The sequence below is a fragment of the Thamnophis sirtalis genome, unplaced genomic scaffold (assembly GCF_051295495.1).
Source record: "Thamnophis sirtalis isolate CommonGarterSnake01/CBP01778 unplaced genomic scaffold, rThaSir2_p1.2 scaffold_6, whole genome shotgun sequence".
Taxonomy (NCBI): domain Eukaryota; kingdom Metazoa; phylum Chordata; class Lepidosauria; order Squamata; family Natricidae; genus Thamnophis; species Thamnophis sirtalis.
The window spans coordinates 80,671,027-80,692,775 of record NW_028261386.1 but is presented as its reverse complement, the minus strand read 5'-3'; the positions used below and the strand labels follow the sequence as shown (position 1 = coordinate 80,692,775).

General features: G+C 41.8%; 1 long non-coding RNA gene across 1 annotated transcript; it reads left to right on the top strand.

Moving 5' to 3' along the window:
- The first annotated feature begins 160 nt into the window (after positions 1–160).
- Positions 161–19,688, top strand: LOC106548991 (uncharacterized). The gene is made up of 3 exons (XR_001313551.2): positions 161–302; positions 4,628–4,808; positions 17,978–19,688. It is a non-coding gene; the product is annotated as an uncharacterized LOC106548991 (long non-coding RNA).
- The last annotated feature ends 2,061 nt before the right edge of the window (positions 19,689–21,749 follow it).

The window sequence follows — 21,749 nt, the reverse complement described above, 5'->3', positions numbered from 1 at the left end:
GAGGAGCTGGAGTTTCCCTGCTTCGCTCAAGCGTGACTCATTCCGCGTCTCCCCCCTCCCTCGGCTTCTTCCTTGCCCCCGGAGATTCCACGGAGGAAGTGGGGGGCGAGGGCAAGCGGGAGCGATCTAGGCAGGATTTGGCGAAGAGGGCGGCTGGCCCTCAGGATCCGCGGGGAGGAGACGTGGGGGAAGGAGCTGGCAGATCTCCGTCTCTCTCTCTCTCTCTCTCTCTCACACAAGCCCTCTGCGTGGCGGGGCGCCTGGCCACGTGTTTTTAGTGGGATGCGGGCTCTCGCGTACAGGTGAGCGGCGTGTGACAAGCTGTAGGGAGGATGCTGTGAAAGAGAACCCAACGCTGCCATAGAGGCGCACAGGGTTTCCACGGTACTTTAGGTTGGACAGCGAAGAGGCAGGGAATCTGAGCGTGATGCCGCCCACACGAACAGAGGGCCTTTAAAAAAAATGTGTAAAACTGTTTAAATGTTTAAAACTAATGGAGCACGATCTAATCAATGCTTGCAACAGACTTTTTTTTTTTAAAGAATGGGATATGTCCACCCAGGGACATTTGAAGATAAACTAGCACAGCCCTGTAGAACAGTTACCACAAGCTTGTTTTGACTCCAAAGAAAGCATGAATGCCCTTTTATCCCTGGGATGGGAAGGTGGAAGTTGAGATAGGTGGCTTGTTTGGGGTTGTTTTCCCTGTGCAGAGAAGCTAAGCAGGGTCAGGCCCAGTTAGTGTTTGTCAGGGACATAATCCAATCTTCCAACCCTCCAGGGAGGAGGTTCTGAAGTATTTCTAGCAGGATTCTGTAACAGCTTTGTTCCCTATGCTATCCATCTGGTAAACTTCCAAGATTTGTTTCTTTCGCCATGTACATGTATACATCTGAACTAGAGTGCATTGTTTCTCCGTGTCATATAACATATGTGGGTACACGCATAACTTTGTATTTATTTATCTTGTCATGTTTATGTTAGTGTATATTAGATATGGAGATCCCTTGAGAGCTATATGCAACAAAATTTCATTTTAATGTATGCCAATTAGTGTACATTCAAAGTGACAATAAAGTTATTCTAAGTCTAAGTCTGTTGTGGCCTGCCAGCAGAACTGGCAGCAGATTCGGACAGTGAAGAGATTGGGAAGGAACATGGGCCAATCCTGGAGTCTGGGGAAGGTTTTGATTAGGGCTATGTGTTGGAGGCAGAGAGGGGGCCAGGGTCCTGTGCCAATTATCAGCTGCCTTCAGAGTCAGACATCAGTGAGGCAGATGAACAGCTGGAGCCTGTTCCCAGTGTGTGCATGTGCAGAGTTGCTAGACAAAGGGAACAGCTAAAGAACATGGGTTGACTTGGGAGTAAGGCCACAGGTGGACAATGAATGGCCCCTCCCAGAGGAAAAAAAAGAGGAGTGAAAGGGGAGTGGAGTTTGCAGGAGACAATTAGTTTGCTTAATTGGTTCATGACTCTCTTTGCCAAGTTCTGCAGATATCAGCCTGGCAACTTCCCAAACCAGATAAGGTTTGTGATTTTAAATCATCCCTCGAAACACTTTGTTGGATGTAAATGAGTATAATTCACAGTAAATTAATAAAAGGGTTTTTTGTCGGGACAAGGAATTTTCTTCACGCTCTGGTGAAGCCTAGGCTAGAACGAAATCTACGTTCAGGCTAGACGGGAAAGTTGAACAAGCATCCTGAAAGGAACAACTGCACAGTTGTGGGGTCCATGAAGTCCCCGGTCCTGTATTCATCATTGCCTTTACTGAATCAGACCATTGGCCTAGGCTTATTAGTATCAATTTCCTCTTGTTATCAAGTTTGATAATAAGACTGATATCAAGACTGTAGCCCACATCCCACAAAAAAAGAAGGAAGAGACTTTCTTCATTGTCGGATTGCTGTTTTTCTGTTCAGGAAAAAAGGGTTTTCAGTAGAGAAGAAACTTGGAATAATCTGACCAGGAAGGGGGGGGAAAAATCCTGGGAAAAAATCAGAGATGTCCAAAATAGTAAGTAAGATATTTTTTAACCTGTGTAAGCAGGTTCTTACTGCTTTCCTCTTTCCTGGTTGATCCTCAAAGACTGTCCAACTTTTAAGACTTTATACCAACTTTGGCAACTAATTAATTAAATTAAATGCAGATCATGTATCGAACATATGGATATTGGTGGATTAAGGCAGCTTCTTGGAAGCCAGAAATATAACGTGGGTAATCATATTTCCCCACACATTGTATCCTCTGTATTTTTTTTGATGTGATAGCTAACTCTGCTCCTTTCTGTTTTTTTTTAAGAGTAAAATGTTTTTATTTTCCATTTTCCATTTTCTGTTTTTTTAATGTTATGAATGCAACATTAAGTGTATTGCACAGAAGGATTGGTGAATATGTCAAGTTCAGTGTTGTGAGTTTTCCTCCCTGACTTAGGTTTGGGAAATGTTCATAAAATAAATTTTAATTAAAACATAAACAAAAGTGCTTGTCGTGTATAAATTGTAAATGCAAAATGAATACAACTTTGATTCAAAAACTTCTTAATCAAGGATTAAATGTGATTCTAAGATCCTTGAGGTAAAGAAAGAGTCTTGATCTGACATGCTTTATTCAGAACTGATCCATAAGAACTGTAGTATGCATTAAGTTGAGAATGTTTACCGGACAACCTGCTTGATCATTTTTAAATCTTATAAATTAAATCTTATGTAGTAAATAACCATATATACATCATCACACAAAATACCAACCAACCAACCAACCAACCAACCAATCAATCAATCAATTAATCAATTAATCAATCAATCAATCAGAATAGAGCTGAAAGGTTCCTTGAAGGTCTTCTAGTCCAAATCCCTGCTCAAGCAGGGGACCCTATGATATTTCAGACTGATGGGCTGTACAGTCTTTTCTTAAAAATCTCCAATGATGAAGCACCTACAATTTCTGAAAGCAATGATCATGTAATTTTAATACCGATAGTAGTGTGGTCTTACATTCTAAAAGAATGAAATTGCACATTAAGATTAAGAATACTTTGCCAAGAACTGACTTAATTTTTTGTTTCCAAGGTAATTATTGTCCGTTTGACCCAAGCTATCAGGAACACAAATGAACTTTCAAACCATCTACTGTTCTCACACACGAATTGACTTACCTGAGTGTGAGGATGAGTTTAACACATCCTCTGATGCTTTATTTACAAGCACAGAGTGATATAGTCAATCAACTATTTATATGTACTTGTAACTCTAACCATAACATTTTCATAATCACATTTCATTTAATACTTAAAATGACTGTGTGCAGGCTAAGTAAAATGACTTAAAGCAGGCTTTAGAATGTCTTCAAGAATTCAGTAGTTTTTGTTTTGAAGTTCTGCCTTGTGTTTGCGCTTTTATTCTTTCCTAGACAAAATTAACACATGCTAATTATGGTTTGATTGCCACTGGTGTATTGTTAAGCCAAGAGCCATGGTTTATAAGCCATAGTGCTTCTATAGTGTTCATTAGCCCCAAACTAAAATGGTTTAACATAATATTTTAACCCCATCCCAAACTGCTGCAGTCTCATTCAGCAAGAATGAACACATTCCACTCTCCCCTCACCTCCCCACTGGATCCATTCTGCCTACTGTTTGGGGCAGCTCTCTTATCTAACTTGTATAAAGAGAAAAGAAGCAAACATGAATTCCTCTTGCCATAGGCAAAGTCCTGAGGCTTCTGTGGCCATAGCATGGACAACTGATGTCCATCATACAGCCATGGCATAAGGATAGGTTGAAAGCCTAGATCAGTGATGGCTAACCTTTTCCGGACCAAGTGCCCAAAGTGTGTGTGTTTGTGTGAATTCACATGTGCACACCCAAACCTCAAAATGCAATGTACCCTACCCCCATGCATGTGTGTGTGCCCCCCCACGCACCCTGTGCATACACGTGTGCCCCCCTGCACTCCTCCTCTCATGCATACATATGCGGGACTCCTCCACGCTCCCCCCCACATGAGACCCAAAGACCAGCTGGCTGGTGGGAGATGCGCACACGTGCGGCGGACTGAGTTGGGGCAACGGCTCAGGTGCCCACAGGGAGGGCACTGCATGCCACAGGTTTGCCATCATGGGTCTAGATTGAAGTTTTTTATGAATGAAGGTTGATAATTGCCTGTGAGATGGGGTAATTGGATAAAAGGGGGGATTATAATATGTTTTTTCAGGAAGACGCTAGGCTAGGTTTTGTTGCTATATTATATGAAGGAACATCATTCTTTTTTTTTCTAAAGACAATATTTCTTGTAATATTAGCCTGCAATATTGTTATGACTGGTTGAAATGTATACTCCATTCCACTAAGAAGAATTGGATTCTTATGGAAATGAAGAGCTCTCTTTTTGAGCGAAATGGGGGGTCTTGAAACACAATAAGTAAGTAAACAAGAAGATAAATAAATAAATAAATAAATAAATAATAAACAAACAAACAAATAAATAAATATCCCACAGAATCATGATCAACTCTGAGATTTCTGGTCATCTGCATATGTCTGTCATGTGCTTATCTGCCGTTGTATTTGTGGTACAAACATTTAAACATAACAAGAAGGAATAACGAATGTTTACTGTTGTTTCAGAACCAAACAGTGACTCTACTGAGTGGGGAAAATGAGCATTCAATCTTCCAAGCATACCCACTTATTTTCTGAGTTATAAATAACAACATCATTTGGAAAGATATTGGATCAGTTTCTTAGCAATCAAAGATGGCTGTAAACAAATCGTTGATTCTCAGAGTGGAAGGACAAAACAGCGAAGGTAATTGGATTCTACTGTCCTGTTTTTTGAAGTTGCTTCTCCAGCTTTCCTTTTTCCCTCTTGTATTTAACTCTCCATCAGCTTCATCATACTTACAGAATTTCAAAAATCAATTGACAAATGTGCCTTAAAATGCATCTGCAATCAATATTTTTTTTAGGAAAAGAAAAACACTTTGTTATAATGTTTTTCATGCAGAATAATTTTATATTACTAATTCTGAACCCTGTAGTAGTATAACTGTTAATGTCAACATGAAAAGAAATTTAGTTCATTTGAGTTCAAACCTTAGCTCAGCTATTCAAGTGTTGTTGTGCAGACTAAAGATATTACTATGAGATCTGCATAGGAAGGATGGAATAAAAAGTAATGTTAATAATCTGAAATGGAAATTTTCTCCAAATGTTGGTGAGTTGTTTTTATAATAATAGTATTAAAAGTAATATACAAAAAATAAAAGGTGCAGAAAAGCTAAAAAAGGAAAACAGTAGAAAAAATAGAAAAGAAAGAAAAACTAAAAATATAGTAAAGAAAAAAGAAATATATAAAAAACGACTTCTGCCTTGTTGTTCACCACAACAAACAATTTTTGTAAGTTACCATCTTTTCTTAAAATACAACAAATTGTCTCTTTTTCTCATATCTCATTTCTTATTTATAAACAAATCCTTAAAGCCTCATCATTAGTCCTGATGTCAGCAAAAGTCCATTAAATATTACTAGAGATAACAACAGATCTATTTTACCCTTGATCAAGTAAGCCAACTTTGTATTCTTTCATTTTACTTCTTCTAATCTTGATATTTGTCCCTGAAATAATTTTCTAGAATTGCATTTCTTGAGGGTAAAGGTCCATTCTCTGAACTTGTGGGTTAGTTTCCAAACATTTTATTACCTGGCTAGGTAACATCTTCAGCGGAGTTTAGGGAAAATTCTTCAGAGTTCTAAATAAGTAAGTGGTAAATTTGGTAAATCCAATATAGGAAAATTCTCTAGGTTATTTTCTTCTTTTGTTATTTATATATCCTTTTAAATTATTAAAATATCAGTCGATTTCCTTTGTATGTCCAGTATAACATCTTTCTCCATGTCATTCTCCTAGCTGTTACTTTTAAATCTACTTTCAAATCAGCCTAAATTTTGTCAGGTAAAACATTTTTCCTCTTCCTTAATATATTTTAAATACAGGATTATCTATAGAGGCAGACATACTTAAAATTAACTTCTGGGTCCATTGTTTAAACATATTCTTCAACATGCTTAATGTTGAAATATTTTTCTTCATTCTGTATTTATAAAATAAGATTGAGTGTTTTTCTTCTTTAAGTGTAACTTTTAAGTCCTCCTAGTTGCTTCTAGTGTTTAATTTTTAAAGTCTTATTAATAATTCAAAACAAAAGCATTTTCCCATGGCGAGGATTCTTTATAGTTAATTCCAAAATCAACAGTGATTGGTCTCATTTGAGACAATGATGAATCCTCATACAGACGGGAGGTTGAACAACTAGCCTCATGGTATGACAGGAACAATCTGGAATTTCTACACTCAAAACTGTAGAAATGGTTGTAGACTTTAGGAGAAACCCTCCCATACTAGCACCTCTTACAATACTAGATAACACTGTATCAACAGTAGAGACCTTCAAATTTCTAGGTACTATCAATTCTCAAGACCTAAAATGAGCACCTAACATCAAAAACACCATCAAAAAAACATAACAAAGAATGTTATTTCTGCACCAACTCAGAAAGCTTAAATTACCCAAGGAGCTGCTGATACAGTTCTACAGAAGAATTATTGAGTCTGTCATCCACACCTCTATAACTGTCTGGTTTGGTTCTCAACCCAACAAGACAGACACAGAGTTCAGGGGATAATAACTGCAGAAAAAACAATTACTACCAACCTGCCTTCCATTGAGGACCTGTACACTGCACGAGTCAAAAAAAGGGTTGTGAAAATATTTACAAACACCTCACATCCTAGACATAAATTGTTTCAACTCCTACCCTCAAAACGATGCTAGAGAGCACTGCATACCAGAACAACTAGACACAAGAACAGTTTTTTCCCAAACGCTATCACTCTGCTAAACAAATAATTCCCTGTCAAACTATTTAGTAAGTCTGCATTACTATTACTATTAATCTTCTCATCGTTCCTATCACCCATCTCTCACTTATGATTGTATGACTGTAACTTTGTTGCTTGTATCCTTACGATTTATATTGATTGTTTCTTAGTATGATTTGCTTACTTATTTGTACCCTATGACTATCATTAAGTGTTGTACCTTATGATTCGTGACAAATGTATCTTTTCTTTTATGTACACTGAGATCATATGTGCCAAGACAAATTCCTTGTGTGTCCAATCACACTTGGCCAATAAAGAATTCTATTCTATTCTATTCTATTCTATTCTATTCTATTCTATTCTAGTTCATTACTAAACTTTCTGGACCAACATTTCTAATCACAAGTGATCAGAAAGGGAACTATGAACCCAGTGGCCTTTCAAAGTGCCAAGTATGGTTTGAGCAAGATTGCTGTCTCCACATCTTCCGGTACTGCGCATGTGCGAGGCAGGATGGCCGCTGGTTCCCTCTGCTCTGTCCGGTGGAGCAGAAAAATGCTAAAATAAACCGGCGTTTCAGATCGGAGCCCTACGAAACAGGGTCCCTGCAACGGAGCGAGATCCAGGGGACCTGAATAATCAATCTCTCAGAGGGTCGATGCTCCCAAACGTTCCTTCTCCCACGCGGCAGCCTGGAGTGTGCTTTGCAGCTCGTTTAGGCTGGCGGAAATGGCGGCGCTTCACTAAAGGCTTCGCTTCGGCGTTTTAAGCCTTAGGCATTTTAGGCATTTACAAACAGCCTCGGACCAGCATTTTTACGATCTTTTATGGTCCTAGCTTTGGCCCTATTTCATCTGCTGATTGAGAGGACCCTGGTGTTTATTGTCTCCGGAGGATTACTGTTATCAAAGGAGGTGGGTGATTCGAACGACGCTGGGTGAGGCAAGGCAGCTGGTTTTCTCCCGGCTGCTGTAGTCTCCCTAGGTGCCCCCCCTCCCTCTCTACTCTGGTGGATTTATTACTGGATGTTTTGGCGTTTTTGACATCTTTGGCCCTGTTTCCTGGTATCTCCTTAGACTCTGTTGACTGACTTATAGTGGGGTAGTTGGTCTAATATGGGGCGGTATAAGACCTGGCAGTCGGCCTTACAGCCACTACCACAACCCCTTAACCTACCCCCTAGGCCTTTTCTACAGCACGGCCTCTCTTTTTCTCCCTGGCCCTCGGTTTGTTCTTACTTATACGGGACTTCACCATATGATTCCTTACTTACGGCTACTGGACACTGGACACTGGACCTACGATCTAGTCCTGGTTGGTACAATCATTGCCGCCCGTTGCTGTTAAGAGACTCCGTCTTAGCCCCTTTGGTGCTCCTATCCCAAGACTATTTACACCACTTTTACCATCTATTACGCAAGAAGAGGGAAGATAAAATCTTTCTCCCTCTTTATATCTCTGTGAATCCACCAGACTGGACTTTATATGAACCCATCCACAGACTTTACCCGAACTTGCACACTTTTTACATCTTTTAATACTTGAGTCCCACTCCAAGGCCAGATGGCGTGAGTAATCAGGACCCTGGTCTCAGGCTGCTGTCGCTAAATGCCAGGTCTGTAGTTCATAAGGCTCCTCTCGTCCGGGACTTAATTTTAGACGAGAGGGCAGACCTGGCATGTATTACTGAAACCTGGCTGGGCCCGGAGGGAGGAGTCCCCCTCGTAGAGATGTGCCCAGAGGGCTTTCAGGTGCTCCAGCAGCCGAGGGCCCAGAGAAGGGGTGGGGGTGTGGCCATTGTTATCCAAGAGTCTCTAGCACCGCGTAGGATCCCTGCTCCGGAGGTTGTCGGGTGTGAGTCCCTGCTGGTGAAGTTGGACCTCAAGGGTCAAGTGGGTGTGCTGCTAACGTACCTGCCTCCCAACTGCATTGCAGCAGCCCTCCCCTCGCTCCTCGAGTCAATAGCCGAGCTGGCAGTTGAGTTCCCCAGACTTATGGTTCTGGGGGATTTCAACTTGCCTTCGCTCGGTGAACACTCTGATGGAGCGCAGGAGTTCATGGCTTCCATGACAACCATGGGCTTGACCCAAGTAATCCGGGGACCAACCCACTCAGCGGGTCACACGCTTGACCTCGTATTTCTCTCGGAGCAGTGGAATTGTGATCTTGGTCTGAGGGGTAGCGAGATCTTGCCCCTGTCATGGTCGGACCACTACCTATTGAGGCTTGACTTTCGGAGACCAAACCCCCACTGTAGGGAGGAGGAACCGACCAGGTGGTTCCGCCCCAGGCGACTTATGGACCCTTTGGGGTTCCAGACGGAGCTTGGGGTTATTCCTGATACTCTTGCCCACAGTCCAGTGGAGACTCTGGTTGCTGCCTGGAACTCGGCAGCGACGGAGTCCCTTAACCAGATTGCGCCTCTACGGCCGCTCCGAGGCAGTGGATCCCGGAGGGCTCCTTGGTTCACTGAGGAACTCCGCGAGATGAAGCGCCGGAAGAGACGCCTAGAGCACAATTGGAGGTCCAGTAAATCCGAATCGAGCCGAGCACTTTTAACAACCTGCATCAGAGAATACATTCGAGCAATCAGGACATCTAAGAGATCACATATTGCCTCTCTGATTGCGTCCACTGAGTCACGCCCAGCCGCCCTGTTTAGGATAACCCGTTCCCTCCTAAATAGGAGGGACACGGGCGATCCGCTGCAGGGCAGGGCTGAGGATTACGTCCAATTCCTCGCGGACAAGGTTGCTCGGCTCCGGGTGGACCTGGACTCCAATCCTGCAGAACCAGCCGAGGCACTAAGGGATAATCTGGTAAGCCATCGCTGGATTGATTTTCAAGCTGTTACCCCTGAGGGCGTGGACAAGGCGATGAGAACTGTTAGCGCCTCCACATGTGTGCTGGACCCGTGCCCCTCCTGGCTGGTTGTAAACAGCAGAGAGGTGACACGAGGCTGGATCCAGGCGGTTATCACCGCCTCCCTTTGGGAGGGGGTCTTTCCCCCCGCTTTAAAGGCGGCGGTGGTGAGACCCCTCCTGAAGAAACCATCCTTGGATCCAGCCATTTTAAACAACTATCGTCCAGTCTCCAACCTCCCCTTTGTGGGGAAGGTTGTTGAGAAGGTGGTGGCCTTTCAGCTCCAGCGATCCTTGGAGGAAGCCAGTTATCTCGATCCATTCCAGTCCGGCTTCAGACCTGGCTACAGCACAGAAACCGCTTTGGTCGCATTGACCGATGACCTCTGGAGAGCCAGGGATGGAGGCCATGCCTCCATCCTGGTGCTCCTTGACCTCTCGGCGGCTTTCGATACCATCGACCATGGTATCCTTCTGCGACGACTGCGGGAGGTGGGGGTGGGAGGCACTGTTTTACAGTGGTTCTCCTCCTACCTCTCGGACAGGTCGCAGTCGGTGTTAGTCGGAGGGCAGAGATCGACCCCTAGGCCCCTAACACATGGGGTGCTGCAGGGTTCGGTCCTGTCCCCCCTTCTTTTCAACATCTACATGAAACCGCTGGGTGAGATCATTCGACGGCACGGGATAAAATACCATCAATATGCGGACGATACACAGTTGTATCTGTCCGCCCCGTGCCAACTCAATGAAGCGATGGACGTGATGAGCCAGGGTCTTGAGGCTGTTAGAGACTGGATGGGGGTTAACAAGCTTGTGCTCAATCCAGAAAAGACCGAGTCCCTGTTGTGCTTCCCTCCCACGAATTGGCCAAGTGTTCCATCTCTCAGGCTGGGGGGTCAAATTGTACGCCCCTCAGATAGGGCTTGCAACTTGGGAGTCCTCCTGGACCCTCAGCTGACTTTTGAACACCATTTGTCAGCTGTAACCAGGGGGGCATTTGCCCAGGTTCGCCTGGTGCACCAGTTGCGTCCCTACCTGAACCGGGAGGCCCTCACAATAGTCACTCATGCCCTTGTGACCTCTAGGCTGGAGTACTGCAATGTGCTCTACATGGGGCTGCCCTTGAAGAGTATTCGGCGACTTCAGCTGGTCCAGAATGCAGCCGCGCGAGCGATCGTGGGTGCACCTCGATTCACCCACGTAACACCTATCCTCCGCGAGCTGCACTGGCTGCCTGTTGATCTCTGGGTGCACTTCAAGGTGCTACTTGTCACCTACAAAGCCCTTCATGGTATTGGATCTGGGTACTTGAGAGACCGCCTACTGCCAATCACCTCCACTAGACCGATAAGATCGCATAGATTAGGCCTCCTCCGAATTCCATCAGCCAGCCAGTGTAGACTGGCAACTACTCGGAGGAGAGCCTTCTCGGTGGCTGCTCCGACCCTCTGGAACGAACTCCCCGTGGAGATCCGGACCCTCACCACCCTCCAGACCTTCCGCGCCGCACTTAAAATCTGGCTATCCTGGCTGGCCTGGGGTTAAAGATTCTAACCCCTACTCGAATTGTATGACTGTTGAGTTCTTAAATGATGTAATGTTTTTATGTTGTAAATTGTTTGTCCTTCCCCCACCCCTTTTGAACTGTGAGCCGCCCTGAGTCCCCCCAGGGAAAAGGGCGGCATACAAATAAAGTGAACTAAACGAACTCTAAATCAATTGGAAACTGCTGCATTGCTTCTAGCAGAGCCTTATTCAGTTTTCCATTTCTTCCCTGAAGGTCGGTCTTCCCTCCCTACCCCCAAAGGCCCTTCGTGCAGAAAACTAATTGCATTGAAGAGCATCATTCATCACTGTTCACATATCTTTTTAATATATTTGGAAATATATCTGTAATATATACTACCAGCATCAAGTAGTGGTTGTAGCTTTGGACCTTGACATAAAAAAAAAAAATCTAAGTTCACCTTCATCATTGGATGACTTTGTTCAAGACACTTTCTTTCCACCTAAATTCCCTCAGAGAACAATATGGATAAAATTAGCAGAGATCATGTATGCCACCTAGAGCTCCGAAGGAAAGAACACGATGTAAATATAAGAACTATTTTTGTTGAATTTGAAAGGCTTAGATTATAGGTGGGTTCCTACCAGTTCATACTGGTTCGGTGGAACTAGTAGTGGAAATGGCGACTCGGTCGGCGAACTGGTAGGGATGGCATGCTCGCCATGCCCCCAAACTAGTTCCCTAGTCGCTGCAACATCTTTTTTACATTTTTAATGTTATGCGCATGCACAGACCTATTTATAGGCAACTGCACATGCACGCACTGAACCGGCAGGCATGCCAACAGAAACCCACCCTGGTTTAGATGGCAATAAATGAAACATCTTTCTTTAAATTAGTATTTCTTAAATTTGGCCTCTCTAAGACGTGTGGAGTTCAACTCTTTGGGAATGAGATGCAGTCATCTTAAAGTGACCAAGTTTGAGAAACACCAATTTGTCACCTATATGCAGGTTCAATGTTCACATGTAACACACATATTACATATGCACATGCTGCAACCCCACTTTTATTGATGCGTTGGCTGGCCAGCAGCCAGCATTTGAATTGCAGTCCACATTTAAGATGGAAATTTGTCCTTTGTCCCTTAGGCAGGAGAAATGGTCCTGGCATGTAGGCCTAGTTAGATGCCATTCTAACTCCCTTTCCTGGATTAAAAAAAGTGTTCTTTTAAGAACTTGAACAGAAATGGAGTAACACATTGCTTGCCTGAAATGGGAAAGGGAGTGGGGTCCACCATGCCCTCATAGCTCTGGCTAATGGCTGGAGATTCCTCAAGAAGCTTAAGAGGATCCAGGCGAACAAGAGGAAAACATTTGCTTTGAAAGGGTTCTGTTTAGGAAGTAATCCTATCTAGCCAGGACAGTGAACATTCTAATCTTTCTTTGTGCGCATGTCCTAGTTATATCTTACTGTCCCTTGTTTTTTTTCTCTCTGCACAGGTAAGAATATTCTGAATAATGTTTGGTCATGGCAAATATATTTTATTGTGCTTTTTATTAAGTTCTTGTGCTCTAAAATTTAATTTGGAAGCAGAGCTCCTGCCTAGCTCATTAATTATAGAGGGAATGCATCATGTTGTTGTTGTTGTTACTTGCAAAGTCGTCTCTGACCCATCGTGACCCCCTGGACAATGCTCATCCAGGCCTTCCTGTCCTCTACCATCCCCTGGAGCCCAGTTAAGCTCACACTGACGGCTTCAGTGACTCCATCCAGCCACCTCATTCTCTGTCGTCCCCTTCTTCTTTTGCCCTCAATCTTTCCCAGCATTAGGCTCTTCTCCAATGAGTCATATTGAATCATATTATGGTCTGCCAAAACTACTGCATTTACCTCTGCCTATCAAATTTCATATATCTTATATTTCAAGGTTGTTTTCTTTCAAAGTTTAATTTTATTTATCTCCATTTATTTAACTCCTTTCATATAGACTTTCATTTGTCCAAAGGACAAGACAAGGTACGAGAGCCCTATCTCTGTTAGTTGAAGGACACCTCTGAAAGGTAGTTGGTGGCAGCAGTAATCACCAACAATGAAACCAAGGCGGGAAGCAAGTCAGGATGTGTAGATAAAGACAAACTCCATGAGAGGAGGATTGTAGCCTCTAACCTGTTATTCTGTAGGCTCATCCTTTCACTGCAAAGTGAACTTTAGGATATCCCACTGTAACTCTGGTCCTTCATATGGTCAAAACAAAGTGAAGCTGCATCTGGGTAAGGAAACATCCTTGTCTAAACAGATCAGTAGAGTTCTTCCCATTTGGCTCGTGGTAATGTTTCAATTAATAGTTTTGACACTGCACCAGGGGTGTCAAACTTGCATTGTCATGCCACCATCACATGACATATTGCGACTCCCCCCCCCTTCACTAAACGTGGCATGGGCATGACCAGCGTGTGATGCATCTGGCCCGTGAGCTGCGAGTGTGACAGCCCTGCTCTACACTAATGTGGAAGACATTGCCTGGCTGATTGGGTAAGCAGAATAAGGAAGAAGTTTGTTTCTTGTAAGCACATGACTCTCTTGAAATATCTCAGAAGATTGGCAACTTTTCCTTGATGGTAACTATCATAAGGAAGACCTGGATCTAGTGCCAGAATTAGATTTTTTTTTAAATCAGTGCTGTTGCATAAATTACTCAGTTTTAATCATATTCTTTGTATTTGTATAATGACTTTGGCTTTCAACCATAAACAAAGATGCTGTCTTTGGAAAAAATATGGTAAGTGAACAAGATTATGAATAATTCAATTCATCTCTTTAATATTGAAATAGTCATGAAGATAGTCCATATTTTCCTTTCATAGTCCTTCCTGCCTGCATGGACTATGCTAACTTTATATGGCTAATCTAGATAAATAAAGCTTAAATGAACTGATCCTTTCAAACTAGATTTCTCATTTAAATCAGGTGCTGTTTCAAAGCAACAAAATCAGGTGGCTCAGAAGTGTTTTGGGGATTCAATGCTATTCTGTTGCTTCTTGCTAGATTTTGATAGATAAGTGTTCTGATCTCCTCCTCCATCCAGTAACGAATGCCGAGACAAGCTTAACTGGAATGTACTTTAATAGCAAGACACCAAAACCTCGGTGGCTGAAAGCCAAGCAAAACAAACAGATAAGGACCTTGGCAGCAACTCAGAAAAACTCAGGCAGCAATAAACACAGATAAGGCTTGGCAGCAATCCAGCCTGCCAAGCTCACAGTATTGTCCTCTGACATTCAATCCTCCGTTGACTTCTGCAAAGAGGTCCGTGTGCACAAGCAGCTTTTTATAGTCTGGAGAGCAGCCTAATGACCACCAGCTGAGTACAATCACCTCCTGTAATTGTGTAATTGTTCCTGATGTCTAGTAGCTCTTCAATGGAGTGCATCCAGGAACAACTCACTACTGGCCTCTGGCTCACTCTCCCTTGTCTCCTCCCCACTGGTACTAGGCTCAGGTGCCTCCTGGTGGCCAACCAGCCTCTGTGTGCCCTGCTCGGAGTCGGAACCCTGTCTAGAGTCCTCCACATCCTCCAGAGCTGACTCGGAGGGCCCCTCGCTGTCGGAGTCTGGTGGCAGTTCCAATGGCACCTGCTGGGCCACAACAGATAAGATACTATGTTGCAGCTCTGGTACCCAGATAGAGAAGGCTAGGAGCAAGATGAGTGGTGTAATATGCTTTCCATCATTCTTTTGCGTAACTGGCCAATAAAGTTAATCGCTTTATTGATTTCCTTCCTATCCAAATTTTTCCCTTGGTTTGTCTTTCTTCTCCCTTATCTTTTTTCATTCTACTTACTAGGATTTCTCCCAACATGTTAAAACAAGAAAAAAGTCAAGGAAATAATTGGCCCATTGCTGGGAGAAAGTGGCAGGAAGGTGACAAGCAACAGGGAGAAAGCAGAACTACTTAACTCATTTTTTGCATCTGTCTTTACACAAAGGGTAAAAACAGTCCAACCTATCAAAAGCAGCACTACAAAAAAGAGATTAGGAACACAAGTTAAAAGAAGGAAAAATGGTAAGTGAGCACTTGTCTACCCTAGAGGAGTTGAAATCACCAGGACCAGATGGATTGTACCCAAATGTTCTGAAGGAACTGGCAGATGAGATCTCAGAACCACTGAACTATATCTTTCAAAAATCCTGGAGCACCAGGGAACTGCCAGAGGACTGGAAAAGAGCTCATGTAGTTCCCATCTTCAAAAAAGGAAAAAAAAATAGATCCAGGAAACCACAGACCTATCAGCCTGACCTCAATACCAGGAAAGATTCTGGAAAAGATAATCAAGCAATGAATCATCAAACACGTAGAAGCAAACAAAGTAATAACCAAAAGCCAACATGGGTTTGTCAAAAACAGATCATTCCAGATTAATCTTATTGCATTCTTTGACAAAGTGATAAAATTAATGGACCAGAGGAATGCTGTCAATATAATTTACTTGGACTTCAGTAAGGTATTTGATAAAGTAGACCATACTACTAGATAAAATAGAAAAATGTGGATTAGACAGCATCACCATCAGATGGATTCATAACTGGCTGACCAACTGCACTTAACATGTAGTCCTCAATGGAACTGCATCTACCTGGAAGGAAGTATGCAGTGGGGTACCCCAAGGGTCTGTTTTAGGCCCAGTATTCTTCAACATCTTCATCAATGATTTGGACAAGGGGATAGATGGGGAACTCATCAAATTTTCAGACAACAGCAAGCTAGAAGGAATAGCCAACAGTCCAGAAGATAGGCTTAAGACATAGAAGGATCTTGACAGACTTGAACATTGGGCGCTATCTAACAAAATGAAATTCAATGGTGAAAAAAGTAAAGTTAGAAAACTTATAATGCCTTGGTAAGGCCACACTTGGAATACTGCATCCAGTTTTGGTCGCCACAATGTAAAAAAGATGTTGAGACTCTAGAAAGAGTGCAGAGAAGAGCAACAAAGATGATTAGGAGACTAGAGGCTAAAACATATGAAGGAACTGGGTATGTCTAGTTTAATGAAAAGTAGGGGTGAATTGATAGCTGTGTTCCAATATCTCAGGGGCTGCCACAAAGAAGAGGGAGTCAAGCTATTTTCCAAAGCACCTGAGGGTAGGACAAGAAGCAATGGGTGGAATCTAATCAAACAGAGAAGAAACCTAGACTAAGGAGAAATTTCCTGACAGAACAATTAATCAGTGGAACAACTTGCCTCCAGAAGTTGTGAATGCTCCAACACTGGAAGTTTTTAAAACCATTTGTCTGAAGTGGTGTAGAGTTTCCTGCCTAGGCCGAGGGTTGGACTAGAAGACCTTCAAGGTCCCTTCCAACTCTGTTATTCTGTTATTTCCTTTCTCTGCATTTTATTCAGCCTAGAGTGGTGGGGGAGGGGACAGAGAAGAATTATAATCCTCTGTAGCTTTTACTTTCTTGGTCTGCTTTATGTGCGATTGTATCATTTTCCAAATCTACATCTTATTAAAATCCCATCTCACTCTGACCTAATCCCCAGGTTTTGCTTATGTCTCTCTAATCACAGTTCTTTCAGTTCCTTCCTTTTAATTCATCTTTCGTTTAGTTCTTCCCACTCCACCCCAGCAAAAGTCCTCTTGACTGCTGCATACAGTATCTATCTCTATTGAGTGACTGTATCTGAGAAGGGATTTAAGGTTTGACCACCATATGAATAGATAGATAGATGATAGATAGATAGATAGATAGATAGATAGATAGATAGATAGATAGATAGATGATAGATAGATAGACAGACAGACAGACAGACAGACAGACAACTTTATTGTCATTTTTGTCACTTTTTACTGCAAGCACACTGGCCCACATTAAAAATGAAATTCTTAATGTTGCCTGCTCTCAAGAGAAAGTGTGTATCTACTCAAACACATACATATACACATGCTATATACATACATACGTTTATACCTGCACAATACTTACATATAGACACATCACTGTCTATTTTGAATACGTAGCGAAAGACGAAACTTGAGAGTTCACAAGTTTAATGCTATATGGAAAAATACTGTGACTGAATGTAGAAGTTCTGTTTTGTCACCTACTTATGGGAAGAAGTATAAAAGTCTCTGGGAAACTCCCTTAAAGTCCTGAACCTGCTGAAGAAACACCTATCATGCTGTAATAGTAGGAGGCAGTGACACTGAAGGAAAAGTGTCACCTGGGCAATGTTCTGATAAACAAAACCTGAGTCTAACAGAGGGGTAGGACTGGAGAAAATATCTCAGAAGGGATCCTCCTTCATTTTCTGGAAAATAAACATAAGAGGTACTTTCAGACTTGCAAAACTTTGTTACTGAAATCTTATAACAAGTGCTTTACTAATCACAGCTGACATCTGTCTGTCAGCCAGTATTGCAGATGAAAAGTTCTGCAGCAGAATGTGTGATTCGAATGCATCTGAAGAGCTGCTGTGGCGCAGTGGTTACAGTACAGTACTGCAGGCTACTTCTGCTGGCTGCCAGCTGACTGCAATTTGGCAGTTCGAATCTCACAAGGCTCAGGTTGACTCATGTTGACTCAGCCTTCTATCCTTCCAAGGTGGGTAAAATGAGGAGCCAAATTGTTGGGGACAATATGCTAACTCTGAAAACAGTTTAGACAGGCTGTATAAAGTGGTATAAAGTCTAAGTGCTAAGTGCTATTGTTATCTCCCTAGGACCTGACGTGGTGGAGCAGCTGGCGTTCTTGAAAGTAAATCTCAACTCCTGCAGAATCCCAGGATAAACCTGGAAACAGAATGAATACCATCCTTACTTTGTTATATGCTGTTGCTATGTTTTTTCATGTTTATATGTTCTTATTTGGATTGCTTTGCATCTGCTCAGAGCAAGTAATCCCACTCCAGTCAGCAGTATCCACAGCACTGACTGAATGAGGCATGCAATCATGTCTTCATACAAATTTCACCATTATTATTAGCATTCTGAGTTCTTGTACAAAGATGTAAGTCACATCACTTAACATAACATCATGAACAGAGTGTTCCGCTGCTCCTTCTTGCAAAGGGTAACATTTAGAACAGATGTCTTGTAATTTTAACCTTTTTTCTAGACCACACAATTTGATTTAGATATCATCAAACCATCTCCCAATCGTCAAAATTTATTAACTGGGGAAAGCGGTCTTGCCCATGAAAGTTCATTGCTGGGAGTATCACAGGTGAGGAGATTGTGAATTAATTCCTTTGCTGGACAGTCTTGGTTAGCATTTTGAAAAATAGATGTTTAGTTTGCTTGGCTGTGGATGTAAAACCCTCATACTCAGTAGTGCTTCCTTATTGGGTTCTGAATGTTTGGTTGGATATGAAGGAAATTATGCTTCAAAAGTTCCAATCTGAAGAAGTTTAAAGTTTGCACCAGGTTGGTTTTGCTTGCCAATCTTCCTTTATCTTCATTTCTCATGAAAAAGTCCATATGTCAGGGTTCCAAGTAACACCCCCAAATGAAAGAAGGCTTGAATTTCCCCAAAGTTCCCTTTTATTGGAGTTGTCACATTGGCACATCTGGGAAAACCCGAATCTGAAAGTTTCCAGGTTTTCTCCACCCAAACCACAGTTCAAGCCCCTGCCCATCACCCACATGTCCATCACATGATCCAATCAAGCACCGTCCCAACTGCAGATGCCTCCTAGTCACACCACACCAGGTACAGGACAAGTTGTCCTTGACTCACAGAGAAAGGAATGTTATTTTGATATATTTATCCCACTCCATACAATCTCCCCTCCTAGTTTCCCACAGCAATAAATGTGGCAGGCCTGAAGGCCTAATGCAAAAGATGGCTTCCAGGCCTGATACCATATTTAATTAAATGTCTTTTTTTTTGTGCTTGACACAAGGTTTGGTACTTTTTCTTATCTCTCACCAAATTTAAAATCATGGACATAAATGAAACTTATGTTTGTGGACAACTCTGCTTGGGACTTTTCCTTTGTAGTAGCTTTCCAATTCAAATTCCAGATTTTTTTTTCTTGCTGTGACAGCTTGCTAGCTGCATTTAACTTCAGTTCGAGAGTGGGAGAAGTTAATTTTTTTTGTGCCATCCCTCTTAGCCCAAACCAAGTTCACTGGCAGTTAGCAGAAAAAGTTTCTGCGTTTCTCTTTCGGTTATTTGGCACATTTTTCAATCACAAGACACATCTGCAATGTCGGCTGTTTTCAGATAAATAGATTTATTTATCTCCAAACCATAAAAAGTTCCTTCATGCAAAATTCTCAGAACCAATTCACCAGAAATGTGACAGAATAGCCATAAAAAAGAGAACAAGCATGCAAATCATTCTGTCCCAAATTTATAAAAGTTAATTATTACATCCACCCTTAAAGGAGGACATTACCCAGCTGCATATTTACATTTCAGAAGATCCTCTGCTTTATTCTCTTAGATTGGCTTCCAAATTTTATTCAACTCTATTAAGAAATAAAAACAAAAAGAAATTAATTGAAAGCACAGTTCTTTGTGGATTTTCCATGACAAAGGGAAGTTCAGAAGGGAATTGTCTTTTTTGTGCTAATAAATTTAAAAAATATTTTTGTGTTCAGACAATAATGCCAAAATCAAAAGTTGTATGCCGTATGCGTAGAAAAGTAAGTATTCAGCTTATGTGATAATGGTTTACACACACCAAATTTCTGAGGCATTCCAAAGTATGGGGAACAATTTTACAATAATTATTTCTAGCAATAGCCATTGAAAAACAAAAAGCCATGAATAGCCAAATAAGAGCAATAGATACCTTGAGATGCAAAGGTGGGATTCTTGAATTCAGATGCATTTTAATTAATGTTTTCAGGCCCTTTCTAGAAGGTTAAGATATTCATACTATCTCTGTAGAGAAGTGAGGAGAGAGGAATGGAAAGGAAAGAGTCCAAGTAATCTGCAGGCAATCTTTGATTTACAACCACAGTTGGGACTGGAACTTGATAATGTGGTTGTTAAATGAGCCATTCTCAGTTTTACAGGTTTTTTTTGCCACAGTGATTAAGGTAATCTTCATGGTTGTTAAGCAAATCATGCAATAGTTAAGACAATCCGGTTCCCCCCATTGACTTTGCTTACTGGAAGCCCTCTCCCTCCCTCCCTCTCTCCCCCCAAATACTGTGGGGATAAGACACCCCTAACACCCCTTGGGGTGTGTGTTCTGTTAAGATACAGCCTGTTGTGCCTTAAAATGGTTTCTACCGTACTGCCTTAAATTGGCTTTTACTATACAATGCTGTGGAATTGTCATGGTAATGGCTTCAAATACTACACAAGGGGGCTCCCACTGGTAAGGGGGAAAATCCAAAATTAGAAATTGCGGCAACATTCATGGAAGCAGGGTTGGGATAAATAAACACCTGTGCAATGCCAGGTTATCAGGTAGTTCCACTATAAAGAACAGAGTGATCCTCATTTACCTCTATTGGTTCTACAGAGGTGGGATCTCCCAGAGAGACTAATATTAATGATTCAGTTCAAATTTGTGAAGATAATGGAAGTTGTCTAAGAGTACTAGTGTTGGATCATACCAACTGTAGGGAAAAGCACCAAAAAACCCACAAACATTTTCAAAGGGTTGTGCAAAAAACAAAAAAAACAGAAGGATGTGTAGTCATCTTGACAAGTCTCCTACTTGTTTATTAAATCTCCCTTGGATTGTTGGGAACCCCCACCAACCAATCTAAGAGAATCTGTCAGGAGATAGGGTAGCAGACAATTAATTACGGAAGTTTTGGTCTGAAAATCCCAAACCAGTATTTCCAATAGAAAATCCATTTTAATTTTTGAAGTGTCAGTCTACAAATAATAAAATTATGTTTCCTGTCTCACACTAAAGCAGAGATTCAACAGATTGTGATTCAGATTTTTTTTTATTGTCTTAGCCAGAATGTCATGGCAACTACAATTAAAAAACAAAAACACAAGACCCTATCTAACTAAATAAAAAGAAGAGTGTAACATAATGCAAGACGTTGACCAATAATGCAGCTACGCATTAACAAGCACCAAATTCAAATCTTCATAAGCAAGTATACTTTTTGTCCAAAATTTTGTTCGCGTTGGGCAACGTATCTAACAAAACTTATCATGCAATATCAGGATCTGATCTATCAAGGAAATGATTTATAGTGGAAATTACATTCCCAAAAATGCACTTCATAATAGTAAATTAAGCTATTCATCTTCTCTCATTGAATCTGGCAGGCAGGAAAGAATGATAATGCAGTGCAAGGCTGGTGATGCAGCTGGATTTGCAGATATATTGCAGAGAGTAGTCTAAGAAATGGTTGCTTATCTGATGCCTCCTTGAGTATACATTATAATTGGGATGAACTGAAGGACTTCCAATAACTTGTATCAGACATTTCATTACCCATCTAAGTAACATCATCAATGTAATAACATCAGTGCTAGGACCTTAGCATGGATAATCCTACCTACTAGAT